Source organism: Aptenodytes patagonicus, chromosome 3 (assembly GCF_965638725.1).
Source record: "Aptenodytes patagonicus chromosome 3, bAptPat1.pri.cur, whole genome shotgun sequence".
NCBI lineage: Eukaryota > Metazoa > Chordata > Aves > Sphenisciformes > Spheniscidae > Aptenodytes > Aptenodytes patagonicus.
In genome coordinates, this window is record NC_134951.1 from 62,626,632 (window position 1) to 62,639,922 (window position 13,291).

The 13,291-nt window shown below is 40.9% G+C and overlaps 1 protein-coding gene across 1 annotated transcript in view; it reads left to right on the forward strand.

The window, feature by feature from the left end:
* RSPO3 (R-spondin 3) overlaps positions 1 to 13,291 on the forward strand; it is a 63,366-nt gene that overhangs the window by 22,003 nt on the left and 28,072 nt on the right. The window lies entirely within an intron of this gene.

Below are 13,291 nucleotides of genomic sequence, written 5' to 3' on the forward strand. Positions count from 1 at the left end.
TATCAAACAGGCAGTGCATTCCCTTTCTTCTCCAAACATGTGTTGTTAAAGAGCTGCTGCAGTCACCTAAAAGAAAGGTAATATGACCCCTAAAGCATTTACTTACATCATGGAGCTGCATCTTTCTTGATTGCTATAAAGTGCCTTGAGGACCACAGGGTGAAAGGTCCTACAGAACTGCACGTATATTTGGAGTCTTACTGTTGCTGCTGCTGCTGCTATTTGATTATATCATGTTCTCGGGGGTTTTTAAGGATGGTTGAAATCACAATACAGTTTGCAATAATTATATTTATTCTCTTTTTCACATGTCCATGAAAAACTTTGTAATCATTTTCCCTGATCATTTGGCCTCCTTTTCACTTGGCTTCCCTTTGAACACCTCTTTCTAATTTTCTGTGAGAACACCTTTGTTGTACTGGCTTTTTTCCACATGGAGTGTTACATATGATGTTGGTATGGAAAGTATTACATAGTAAACAGCAGATTTAAGCTGAAAAAGATACTTTAGAGATTAATGAACAGGCTTTGAGTCTCTCCTTTGATAGGACACCAGTTTGATTCTTACTGAAATCAAAGCAATCTGTTTTCCTTCCTATCAGGATATAGTTTAGTAGCCCCTTATAAAATTATTTAATAATCTCAAAGTTGAAAATCTTTATATTAAAAAACCAATGAAATTATCATCTGTGTTGGGTCTCCTGCTGAGACACAAAGAAACAGGGCTGCTAACTCCAAGCACTGTAGGAATCTTACTCCCAGGTATAATGGCAGTGATTTAAAATGCATGAACATTATTTTTTAAATGTTAATAAATTAAAGTAGTACCAGAAGCCTTTCATAAGCCTTTTGAATTCACATAGCTATGCTTTTCTCTGCAGAAGTAGGGAAGAGAATTTATTTTTTTAATCTTTTAAAAAAGGAGAAAAGAATAATGTTTTTTCTCTCTGGAACACCATGAAAACATAGTCATTATGTTGAAAATATTTGATATTTTATTTTCTCTACTACAAAATTACCTAAAAATATTGCAAAGTTAAAAAATTAAAAATAGTTTAAACTTTGAATTAGTTAATGGCTGAGAAGTTCAAGGCATTATTTTCAAAGTTAGTATGTTAAGAGTTAGGCTTTTGCTTACTTCAGGAAGATACGTGTCTGCTCCAAGCACAAGAGCCTCTATTCAAGAATGTGTCCTTAATTTTAATCAGGTATTTAAGTCTAATTGAAGTCAAGGGGTCTGTAACACATGTGTGAAGGTAACCATATGCTGATGTGCTTTTTCAAATGGGGAGGAATTTAAGCATGGGCTTACATGGTAATTGTTCGGGGGGTTTTTTCAATTGGGTCTGGGTATGCAGAAAGTATCATAAAAGGGATCAACAAACATTAAAGCTTGTTAACTTGGTGCTCCGTATAGAGGAGAAAAAGGGCCTTTTATTTCCCTGAAATTTCTGACCTTTTTTGTTATTTTTCTTCTCCCTGTTGCTCTTTGCCCACCAACCACAGCTCTCGTTTGCTGTGGACAATTCCCAAAGGGAACATTGCTCGCTGGAGTAACTTACCCAGCTCTTTTCCTTAATTTACAGCGAGTACAGCACCCCTTGCAGAATGCATAGCAGACCCTTTGGCTGCAAGCCAGTGCTAATAGCATGTTTTCCAATAATCTAATCTCTTCAGTCACAGAGCAGAAATCAGAAAGTTAAAAGAACTGGCTTCTCAGCTTGTCTCAGTCCGCCTTTGAAATCTGTGCATGGAAAGGTTGTGCAAGTGACTACAATAAATTGTTACCACACTTGCACCCATGATTCAGTAGTTGTGTTCATAACAATCTGATGTATATGAGAGAATCCCATATAAAGCACGGTTTAATGCGGTGCCAGGGACAGAATCGCACATGAAGGCTTGCATGTGCAAAGAAGCCAGGAATTTCAGCCAAAGCTGAGGACATATTGTAAACATCCATGAATTAAACACCTCAACACTCCTAAGATATAGGTATCATTTCTCCTCTGCAGATGAAGAAATTGAAGCCCAAAGATGACAAGGCCAAAACTTTTAAGTTTGGCTCTAGAAGTGAAGCAGCAATCCTTTGATTGGACTCCTAAATAAATAGCTGAGTTTTCAGACCTCTGACCATCTGCATCTTCCACAGGCACTCTGAAAATCAGGTTGTGTGCATAGGAATGAAGCAGGAGACTAGTTGTCTCACTGGAGGCCCTTGGTTTGAAAATGCAGATGCTAATACTTTTAACTTACCAACACTAGAAGGGGACCATAAGCAGGCAACTTCACCAACCTTCACATCCAAGAACCCCTAGCTTTCTCCAAAAGCACATAACCTAGTGGTGCTGTTAAGGGGGTTTCAAATATAGGGAAAGACAAAGTAACTAGATGTTGAAAGTTCACCCATTGCTTTTATTTTCTTCCACGCTGTTTGTTTATTTTTTATCTGTACTGGACTGTGTATATGTTTGCTTTGGGGGGGGGGAACTGACACCATCACAATCATTTTTCCTCCTTTCTAACATTAGGCAGACCTCTGGTGGTCTACAGGTTACAGGTTGATAACTGGGTCCATCACTCTACCCCAGGACAGAATGCCCTATACGTACAATTTTGCTTACTGTCACCGGGGGCATGTACTTGTGGGGAACTTCTACCTCTCTGTGAGAGCAAATTGCTTGACTTGCTTCATGCAATTCCATGAGGTCAAGGAGTCAGTTAAGAAGGATGCTTTCATACTAGGGCACAGTTCAACCTTTCCTTTCATTTATTCCATTTTGGCATCTGCTTGTGTCATTTTTTATCACAATTTTTGCTGCAGCAGCCCAGCATTTGGAGTGGTGTTGTTGCGGTCACCTCATACCCGAGCCCTGTCTCATGGCAGCCCAACGTGGTGCCGCAAGCCACTAGCCACCAGTCGAGCTGCCAAATAGTCATCATATTGGATGCTTTAAAAATAACTGCTGTGATTTCATGTTTTTCTAATATCTAGGGGATGTTTGGTTTTCACCAAAGCCTAACTAATTGTTGGTATAACTTACATTAGACAGTTCTATTTGCAGTAACGGGTTCTATTTCTATCATTTATTCTGCATCAGCTTAACTTAATTATTTTACAGCGTGACAAAACAGAACTGAACAGCCCTCTCTTCCTCATTACTGTAGTTATTAGAAAAATGTTCTTCAACGGAGCACTGTTGCAAAGTGCCAAGGATATTTTGCAAGCTGGCTAAGGCATCTGACACCTGAAAAAGCAGCTCTCTCAGGCCACAAAACAGCAAATGGATCATTTCGTTGTGCAGCAGGTTGGGTAGGAAGAGGTGTCTCACAAATTTGTACTTGTATGTGCAGCGTAAGGTTAAATATGCGCCTTCAGGATGCTGCTGTGATCCAGCCTAAATTATGTGACTCCTACCATTGTTATTGGTGAAATACATTAGCAAAAGTATATTTTTAAGACCACTTGTTCAGTTGTGCATAAAAAGTGTCAGATATCACTTTGGAGGTGCATCACCAGTATTAAATAATATCTCAGACAAATAAAAACCAGTCATCACTAAAATTCATAATTCATAGATTAACCATTAATCTTTCCAAATGTTTTTGTCTTCAGTTTAGGTTAAACTGGTTTTAAAGACACATAAGGCGCTTTTTTTCATATTTTTTTGCTGTTGTAGAAAAACATTAAAGTGGCTTCAAAACCTTTGACTTTATAGTTCTTACTCTAAAATGTTTAATAACACTCATAACACTAACCCTAAATTTTCTAGATATTTAATTATTGGTTTTATATATAATTATATAACTTACTTTGGTTTTCTTTACCTAGTCTTGTCAATAGGTGGCCTCAGTTTATTTATTTTTTTACTTTAGAATTTCCTTTTTCTTTTAAATTGAAATTCTATATCTTACCATTCCTTATCACCTTTACTTTGTTAATATTATTATTTCAATTTAAAGCCACTCAGAGAATCACTGACAGAACAAAATTCCTTTAGAAGACATCACTTTTTAAAAATAGAAATATCTTGTAAAAAAGCTTTGACATAATTTTGTCAATTTTTCTTCAAATAACTGAAACCAAGTATTCCCAACAAAGTGAAACAGATTATTTTTTAATCTTTTGTGGGATATTTAATAATTTTTTGCATTTTATGGCAGTTTTGCATGAATCCCACTTTTGAAAATCCTTGTGAAAGAGCACTCCCGTCATCCTCTATAGGGGTGATCCTTATGGGCAGACATCAGAGCAGAGCAAAACATTCATAGAGACCTTTAATCAATTAAACTGATTTCCCAGTTGCTGCACATCCTCTCCAGGGCATCCTCAAGAGGCTGGAGCAGCCTGGCAGCTTTCAGCCTTATGTTGCAAGGGAGGTGGTGGCCACGGGGCTCCTCTGAGCAGGAAGAGCGCGGGTGAAGGTGGGTACGGGGGACCTGGCTTCATCCTGCGTTGACCCAGTAGCCGCGGGGGATGACTTCTACTTTGGAGGTGGCAGCAAGGGGACAACAGGACATTTTGGCCTCTGCCCGGACCTCTTCATGCCACTAACGCACACAATAGGATTGCTGCAGGCAAACTAGCTTTAGAGGGAAAGCTGTGATCGATTGGCTTACTGACCGCTAAGGTCATAATGGCGCTGCCTGCCATTTACCTGCACGGCTGCACGCAGCTCGCCCGGTCTGTGCAACCGCTGGCTACAACAGTCACTAACAACCCCGTGCAGTCTGCAGCTTCTGTTTTCAAATGCAGCCTGTGCATAAGCTTTCAATTAATTTAACTATCTGGAAAGTTTGATGTGTCAGTGTTACGCTGTTAATTGGTTTTGGGATAAAGAACATACTTTTACAGATGTTACATTAAAAAAAAAAAAAAAGGCAGTTTTAATTCATTTTAATTCATTTTCTGTTGCAATCAACCGAGCTGATTGGTGCGCAAATCCTCGGAGAAGTGGTGGTACGCCACCACATAAAAAATGAACTGTATCCCTGCTTAAGCACAAAATGGACAATAGCCTTGATTTCATCACCAGCACCCCAATAATTCAGCTCAAATACTTCCTAGCATGGCTTTAGTGCGACTGTAAACTGCCTACTGTGTATCACTGCAGTGATGTTAGATGTATTACGGTTTTGGGGAAGTGAATGATGCTTGGTGTGAGCGCTAAATTTCTTTCATGTGGGTCAGCGTGTGAGGCAGTGAAGGCAGTTGGGAGGGGGAGGCTTAGACTTCAAAGGGAGGGCAGCGCGCAGAAGGGGTGATGAAACAAGCCCTAACTACGTGCCATTCATAGTTACTTCATAAGAAGAGCCAGGCAGGCAGAGCTGTTGAACTGAGTCAGTTTCTCAGGAATCAGATGCCTACTTAAATCTCACCCGTCCTATTACTTAATCCCAATCAAAGCAGGCCATCCAATCACACTGCCCTCTAAAAATCAGATAACTGTACTCCAAACCATGGACTACCCTAATGTCGATTAACAAATTAGTGAAATCCTCACCCCCTCTCTTCACAGGAGTTTTGCCGTTGACTTTGGTGGGCCAGGACTTCCGTCAGTGAGTCCGAGCTGACTGGTGATGAAGTCTCTTGTCTGTTTTCCATCAGAGTTGAATTCAATTTCATATCATACTGTGCTTTGCACTCAAAAACCTTTGACTTCTTTTTTCAGACTAGCATAGGTCCCAGTGGCAGGAGGGAAAGATGAAAGTAGTTGGGTCATCATTTGCTGAGTGTTGATAGCATATGCATCACTACACAGCACTACAGCAGAGGAGCAGTCACTAGAGCTAGTATTTTAATCATTAATTTAAACTTGGAATTTTGGACAGTATTTTGTGTGACTGACAGATGGATGGTCTGGTCAGCCTGGAGAATTTACCCTTTTTCCTTTATGAAAATTTGAGATCAGAGTTTCCCCTTGTTACAAATTGTAGAAAACAATTTTTTAGAGACCTTCCAGCACTGTGATACCCCTTAGTATCTATACTCTGGGTTCAAACCTCGATGTGAGACTTGAATTTAAAGAGACAGGTTCCATTTCAATGTTTGCAGGCATCAATCCAGAACAGTCCCACTGTTGCAAACGACATACTTTGGGGCTTTTAGTTAGCTTCGGTATGGTATGAATTTTATCGTTACACAGAAAAAATTATTTCATTCAGTACAAACTTTTGATCAGTTCCACTTAGGAAAATATACAAAATTGAAAGGATATTAAGTAATTGACCAAAGGCACATCTGAGCAATGCCAAGGCAGCGGGCTGGCTTGCTGTCTGGCTTATTAATTTTTTAACACTGTAAACATGGTAGTAGAAAATCATAGCTTCGACATGGGATTACAGGCTTTTGCTGTCTAAACCCTTCTCCCTAGTCCCCAGCATGGAAAGTAAAATCTGTTACATCCTGCTGTTCTTTCTGTGGTTTCTGAAAGAAAACTTTGAGAGAAAAACTCTGGTCTCAAAAGACCCTGTGGGAAACAAGAAACTTGCAAATGCTACTGTAGTTGTGTAATGTTGACGGTATGAGCTGAGTGATCCTTATACAGCTTGGAAGTACACGAGCATCTGTGTAATACGCAACAATAAATGTCTCCGGTATGTTAAAGGAACAAAACAGGGGGGACAGGCTCTGCTGCCACCAGGACAACCTGAGCACCAACAAGCTTTGTTAGAAACACATAAATGATAGATGGAACGCTAGCATCAAGCAGAAAATCAAGCAGAAAGACTGCATATTTCGAAGAATGAGCATGTGCAATATACAGCTGTGCTTTTTCACTTGATAGAAGTATGCATCTCTTGTAGGGAAGAGATTGACATTGACAACTTTGTTTTTAGAGTTCTGTGTGCATACAAACAGTGTCAAATTAACTGGGGATCTTCATGACAGCACCTTGCAAGATTAGAGTATTAAAATACTGTCTAAATATATGTGCATCAAATATAATCTTTTATGTAGCTGACTCTGACAAGTGTCATGACATGTTGGTTATACAACTATTAGGTTACTACTCTTTATAGAACCCATACTTTCCCTTTTATAACGGGTGATCTTATCTAGACAATAAGGAGGAGATAATGTAATTCAGTTTTCCATTTTTAGAGAAGATTCATAATGTATAGTCTTGAAGGCTGGGTATTTGGAAACAACTACAGCTGACACTAAAAGTAAGATCTGTAGTTGTTTATAGGATTTTGAACTTGATGTGGGAAGGTATTGCGTGACCTGCTCCTACCTTTACCATCACTACCAAGGTGCTTAAGGCAACTTGCCCCAGGGATCCTCTTCGGTTCCTATACTGGTTAAACTTCCTGGATCCCTGAATTTTGGTGGTGCTCCGTAGTACGTGGGAAAAAAATGTCAATTTCCCTTCTCTCTCCATGAAAAGAATTTTTCAGTTTATTTACAAAACTCTCTGGAATGAGAAGGAGCCATTTGTGGTTGCTGTGGCTGATTTCTGTTGTGCTGAAGATGCTAGGAGACTGCATAAAACTCTGCACCCCTGGTGAGATTTTTCAGCCTGTTGATGCTCTTTCTAACCAAATTCAGGGGAAATGTGTTCTGGAAGCCAGTATAGTTAGTTTTCAGGATCCCTTTGCCAGACATGTTTAATAATGATGAGGCATTCTCCAGTGAGATCTTGACCATTTGGGCTGAGGGCCTCCTTGCTCATAGACACCACTACAAAACGGTTATGGATACTCCCTGAGACTGTGGGACAGTCCCATACTCATGTTTCTGTTGCTCTTTAGAACTGTTGACACTTGGTGAACAAAAGAGGTTGGTTTCTTTTCCCTCACATGGGAAGTGCCTCTTGAGGAGGAAAATATTCTGTCAAGCCAGGCAGATGTTTGAGGAAATTTTTTTTCAGTCCTTATGGGATATTTTTCCTTCAAAACACAGGAGGACACTTGAGGATCTTCTTTGTTATGTGTTTTGTACCACAGAAGGCAGCAATGCTCTGAAGTAAAATTGAAGTCAGGCAAATCTCTGGAGGAGTTACCATCCTCTTAGAAAGAAATGGTAAAGTATTTGTGAAGCACAAATCACAAAAAGAAACAGAAGATGTTAAGCCTTTAACAGTTGACTTTTAGACTGATTTTCCCTCTTTGCTCCTTTTGCAGCTGCCTCTCCTTTCAAGGCCGCCTCAGACTCCTGTAGATCCAGGGGAGGCTGGACGGAGAGTCCACATTCCTCAGCTATCGCCACTGGTTCGCTTGCATCCCAGAAAACTTATGGCCAATCCAATGTAGCAATTGCTGTGTACGGGACTATCCTCCCCGCAGAGCCCAGGTGCTGCCCCATCATGACACATCAAGTCCCTCGCCTCCCTGTGGGTGATTTAAGGCCAAGCGATCAAGCCAAGCTTAGCCTGCAAGACTGAGCTCGGGTTTCGTCTTGGCTCAGGCTGGCAATCTATTTAGCAGTGATAATACAAACTTATCAAACTCATGTGTACTTGCTCTCCCAGTGCTGTCCCACCACTCCTCGGCTTTCTCCTTGCTCCGCACTGCATGTTGCCTACACGTTGGTTCAGTGTTTCTGCCCCACCATTGTCCGTTCTGCTTTTAATGCATTTCTACACAGAGAAACACTGTCCACGAAAGAGTCTGAGGAAATACGCTGTGGTTTGCAAACTGAATTCCTTAATGACTTTCTCATCAGACGAGCTCACTGCCAAATGCTGTTTGTGTTTGCCTAAAGGATGGTCCATATGATTAAGAGTAGCTCTGCTTTACATGAAGTATTGTTTTCAGGCCACTGCCACAGGCAGCTGCTTCGCACTAGGTGAGAGAGAGAGAAATGAATGCCAGTGAACGCACAGAGCGATCAAGCCACACGAGAACCCATGGGATATCCCATCCCAAATCCCCACCACCACAAGGGCCCGTATGGGTGCTGTGTGGTGGGTAAAGCCGAGGCAGGGCCTGGGTCTCGCGGCGAGGGGCAGCCCAACCAGGGAGGCTGAATTCCAGAGCAGCTCTGCTGTGAAAATATTTCCTGTGAGAACGCGCAAGCCTGAGAAACCAGGAGTAGCAGCAGCTCTCTAGCAGGGATGGATTTCATTTGTTTAGCACATCCATTTCAAGAGCGAGCCTCTAAATGGACATCTTGTCATTCAAGATTGGTGATGAGACAGTGCACCTCAGCTGCAGCAAATGCGCAAAGAATATTCTACTCCAAGCTTTTCCCCTGTCTGTCAGAACATACGCCGACCTGGATTCCTCCTGCATTTTCTTATTTTCTTTTTTTGATCCCATAAGTTTTAATCTATATATAAAGTAAAACTGATAGAAAAATTTCATTGCAAAGGTTTTAGAATTTATTTGCTGCACGCCATCAAAATCTCCTATCGTCTCGTCATTGAAAGTTCAGATTCAAATTCAGATCCTTGTCCCTAAGTTTCTATTTTTAACAGAGAGACCACAATTCATTGTTTCCAGAGCAGGGCTTTGGAAAATACTCTGAGAAAGGAAAATCCCCAGTGATTTCATTTGCTAATGAGGCTTAAAACTAATATCTGGACAAACAGCTTGCACAAAAAAAGGCCTCCAAGCCAAAAAGGGCTTAAAGCCAGGCAGGGGAAGAGAATAGTTCAAGATTAACTTAGTGTCTTCTCTGATCCCCAGTATTTAGGTTTTATAAAAAGAAAAATGGAGGGATGGATTCTGGACCTAAAGCCAGTCACGAGCCTGCACATACATACTTTGTACCTGATGAGTCAGCAGGCTTGGCTGACGCTTGTGTTAGAGATGGGGAAGAACTTCTCTGTGGGTCTCTGTGCTCCCACCGCTTGCTTTGCCCATTGCTGTGCTGTATTTTCCATCCTTGAGAGTCTAGGATTTCACTGTGCTCAAAGAGTGTTTGAATACAAGAGGGCAGACTGCTCGATGGCTGGTAGGGTCATCTCTAATGGCAGACACTGCTCCTAACAGCACATGCATAGAATACTTCATCCTCATCGAAGTCAGTTCTGAGAGTTGTGGAGAATTTTTTATATTTCATTTTATTTGTCTTTATAATGGAGCAGGTTGCACCAAAGACCAAGTGGTTACAAGTGAGAGCATTTCTTGGACTCATTTGCAATGCTGAAGCCCACACCTCCTGGTTCTGCAGCCGGTGCTTAACCCACGAGGCCACAGCGCCTGCCCCTCTGCCAAGAGACTGGACCTCTCTCTGCTCCGCTTACCACATCTAAAACTTGTGGCTAACAGGAGTGGTCTGCTCTCTCCCAGTGCTTTTTCACCTGTAGACTTCAAAGCGTTTCTTAAAGTAGATATACATTACTTACCCATTTCTACTGTTGACCTAAGTATAGAAATTTGAAGCAATGCTTACACCAGGTGTACCGTGGCCAGATTTCACCAGATGGGGTTTATGTTTCCAGCTTGTTGTGGCATATCACTTAAACTCTGAGCTCACAGTGTATGATATGGGGAAAAAAAGGGGTAAAACTTCTGGTTGCTTCCTCATGGTTATGGTGTGCAGTTGCTGAAGTGCTTGAGATCCGCAGGCACTGACACCTTGCTGCAGTGAGAGAGGAATAGTAAGGGCCAGTTCTGTACCCAGCAGTGGTAAGTTCCCTCCCTGTGGCAGAAAGATGTTTCAGAGCCTGAGTTTGCCCCATTTCCTTCTGGAATCCCTTCGACCCCACTCGGCCTCCGCAGGAGAGGAGGGACTGGCCCCTACATTGTGGGCATTAGGCAAGCGCCTGGATCTGAACCGGAGAGGGAGGAGGCTGAGAGGTAACGAGAATGAGATCTTCAGCTGGAGCTTGGAGATGCCTTATTTCAAACATGCCATCTCATTTTCTAGAAACAAATATTTTTTCTCCACCAATTATTTTCTCCCGGGTTCAGTAATAAAGCCCAGTGCTGTGCTTTCAAACAGTACCAATTTCTGGAGCACTCGGCTGTCTCTGCTTTGCTTCTTGCCTGAGCCAGAATAAGGGTCTACCTAGTATTCAGAGCAAGTGCAATGACAGACAGTTTCATTACACAGATACAGGGCTCAAAGAAATGCCAGGCACAACAGGAGACAATCAAAAAAGGATCCCTTTAATAGCTTTTAAGAGAAAAAATGTCTTTCTTCATTTAAAATGTCAGTTCTGACTTTTCAATGAGACTTTTGCTCTATGCATTTCCAAGAACAGGAGCTTGTTTTGCATCACACTTTGAGTTATAACATGGCATGAAATCAACCTTTAAATGGAGCTTGACTTACATATTTTAACTTATTCCTTGCTCCATAATACTAACAATATGATTCTCCATGTGGAACTACAGGCTCTCTTTTTTTTGCTGTGTTATTTGTATAAGATGTGTTTGGGATGCATGAAAGGAGGCAGAAATTGTGAAAATGGCTAGGAGTACATTTTATTTTATACTTAATACTTCTGGACTTAAAGGGGAGATGGAAATTGGCCATGTAATGGATCCTAGCTATAGAAAATGATCATCTTTCGGTAATAAAGTATTGCCTGTCTCAAGGGCTCACACACACAGCTTGACCTCAGAGCAGTTGCACATAATGTTTTCTCTGTCAAGAGAATCTATTCATAATGACGTGTCACAGGTGCTCACACATAATATGTTTCCCATCAAAAGTGATCATCCATATTTTATATAGCAGCTTTGATGACAAATATTTTGTACTTCAGCTGCTTTTTCTTCCCTGTGTCAGACTTAATGAAGGAATGTTACGGATAGTTTTTAAACAATGTTAGCTTCTTAGATCACATTACTGTGTCTGCCTTTGAAAGTAGCTTCACACAAGAGCCACAAGACAGGGGAGAGAGAGACAAGGACATTTTCATTTACTTAACTTTAAAAAGAAAGCAAATTTTTCAGGCTCTTAATTTCAAAATCAATATACTCTGTATCTTTGGAATCTTCTCAGAAAAAAATATGCTATACTTACTGAGCACTCAGTATTCTGAGAGTCTGGTGAAAGCAAGTCTGATAACTGAATTGGGGTTGCAGCTTCTCCCTACACAGAATGACATTTATTCTCATAGTAGTGGTGTGTCCTGGTGGTAAAAACACTTTCCTCCAGGTTGTTCTACAAAGTGAGTGCCTCGAGGGGCACAGAGAATTGGGTTCTTATATTCTCATTGAAATTGTTTGTCTGCAGCAGGGCCAAAATTTGCTCTTCTCTTACGTGTTCAGCCCTACTGAGAGAAATAACCCTCGTTCCTCATTCTATCAATGAAAGAGGAAAAGTGAACTTGAACTCCCTTTGAGGTTTCTCAGGTTGTGGGACTGGTCATTGAAACCTCAGAGCATAGAGGAGTGCTTTTCCCATTCATGGGCCATGTCTTTTCTGCCAAAACTGTAAGTGAACAAAGTACAGAGGTATTTAAAAGACGTGTAGATGAGGCGCTTAGGGACATGGTTTAGTGGGCATGGTGGTGTTGGGTTGACGGTTGGACTCAATGATCTTAGAGGTCTCTTCCAACCTTAATGATTCTATGATTCTATGATTCTATGATTCTATGATTCTATGATTCTATTCCCGAACTTCCCTGCCACCAGGCAAACTCCCCTGAGCTAGCAGAGAGTGGTGGATTTCAACCTGTAAGCCATGGATTCATATGGGCTTCTGGTCTGCCTGCAAGGGATCCACAGAAGGAAGCTGACAAAAGCAAGTTCATTGTGTATGCAAGCTATTTAGCAGTGTCTGCAGATAAAAATAAAATCAAAACACTGAAATAGGCAATCAAAGTATGGCATGTGCATATTTATAAAATTATCAGTGGCGTGAGGAGAAGGCAGAACAGGAAGCCAATATTTACAAATAGGATTTACAAATGTAAATGAGGACTGGTTTTCTCTTACATATGAAATATAACCAGATGTCTCACATTGAGATGAAAGCTTATACTTAGAAAAATGCCTGGGTTTTTCACACAAGACGAGGCCAAAAAAGAAGGGACACAGGATCTGGAGCTATTTGATGCTTAATTATTTTTCAGATCCAACTCCTATTTAAGAATGCAACCAAGAAGGAGTTAAAAGTAGGTAACAACTTCTAAAGTACAGGAAGATGTAAAACATTATTCTCTGCCACTGAGAAGTAATACACTGATTAATGTCTGCTACTGAAAAGAGAGTCTGCAATAGCATCCTCTTTTCTTCTACTCCCAAGCCCCTAAAGAAGAACTGAATAGTTTTAAGCAGCGAGTGTAATAAGTTTTCCTTTCCTTGTCTGAAGAATTAGAACAATTCAATTGAAAGGCAAATATAATCCTACCTATGCTCCATGCTGGGACTGGAGCAGGGTAAATGC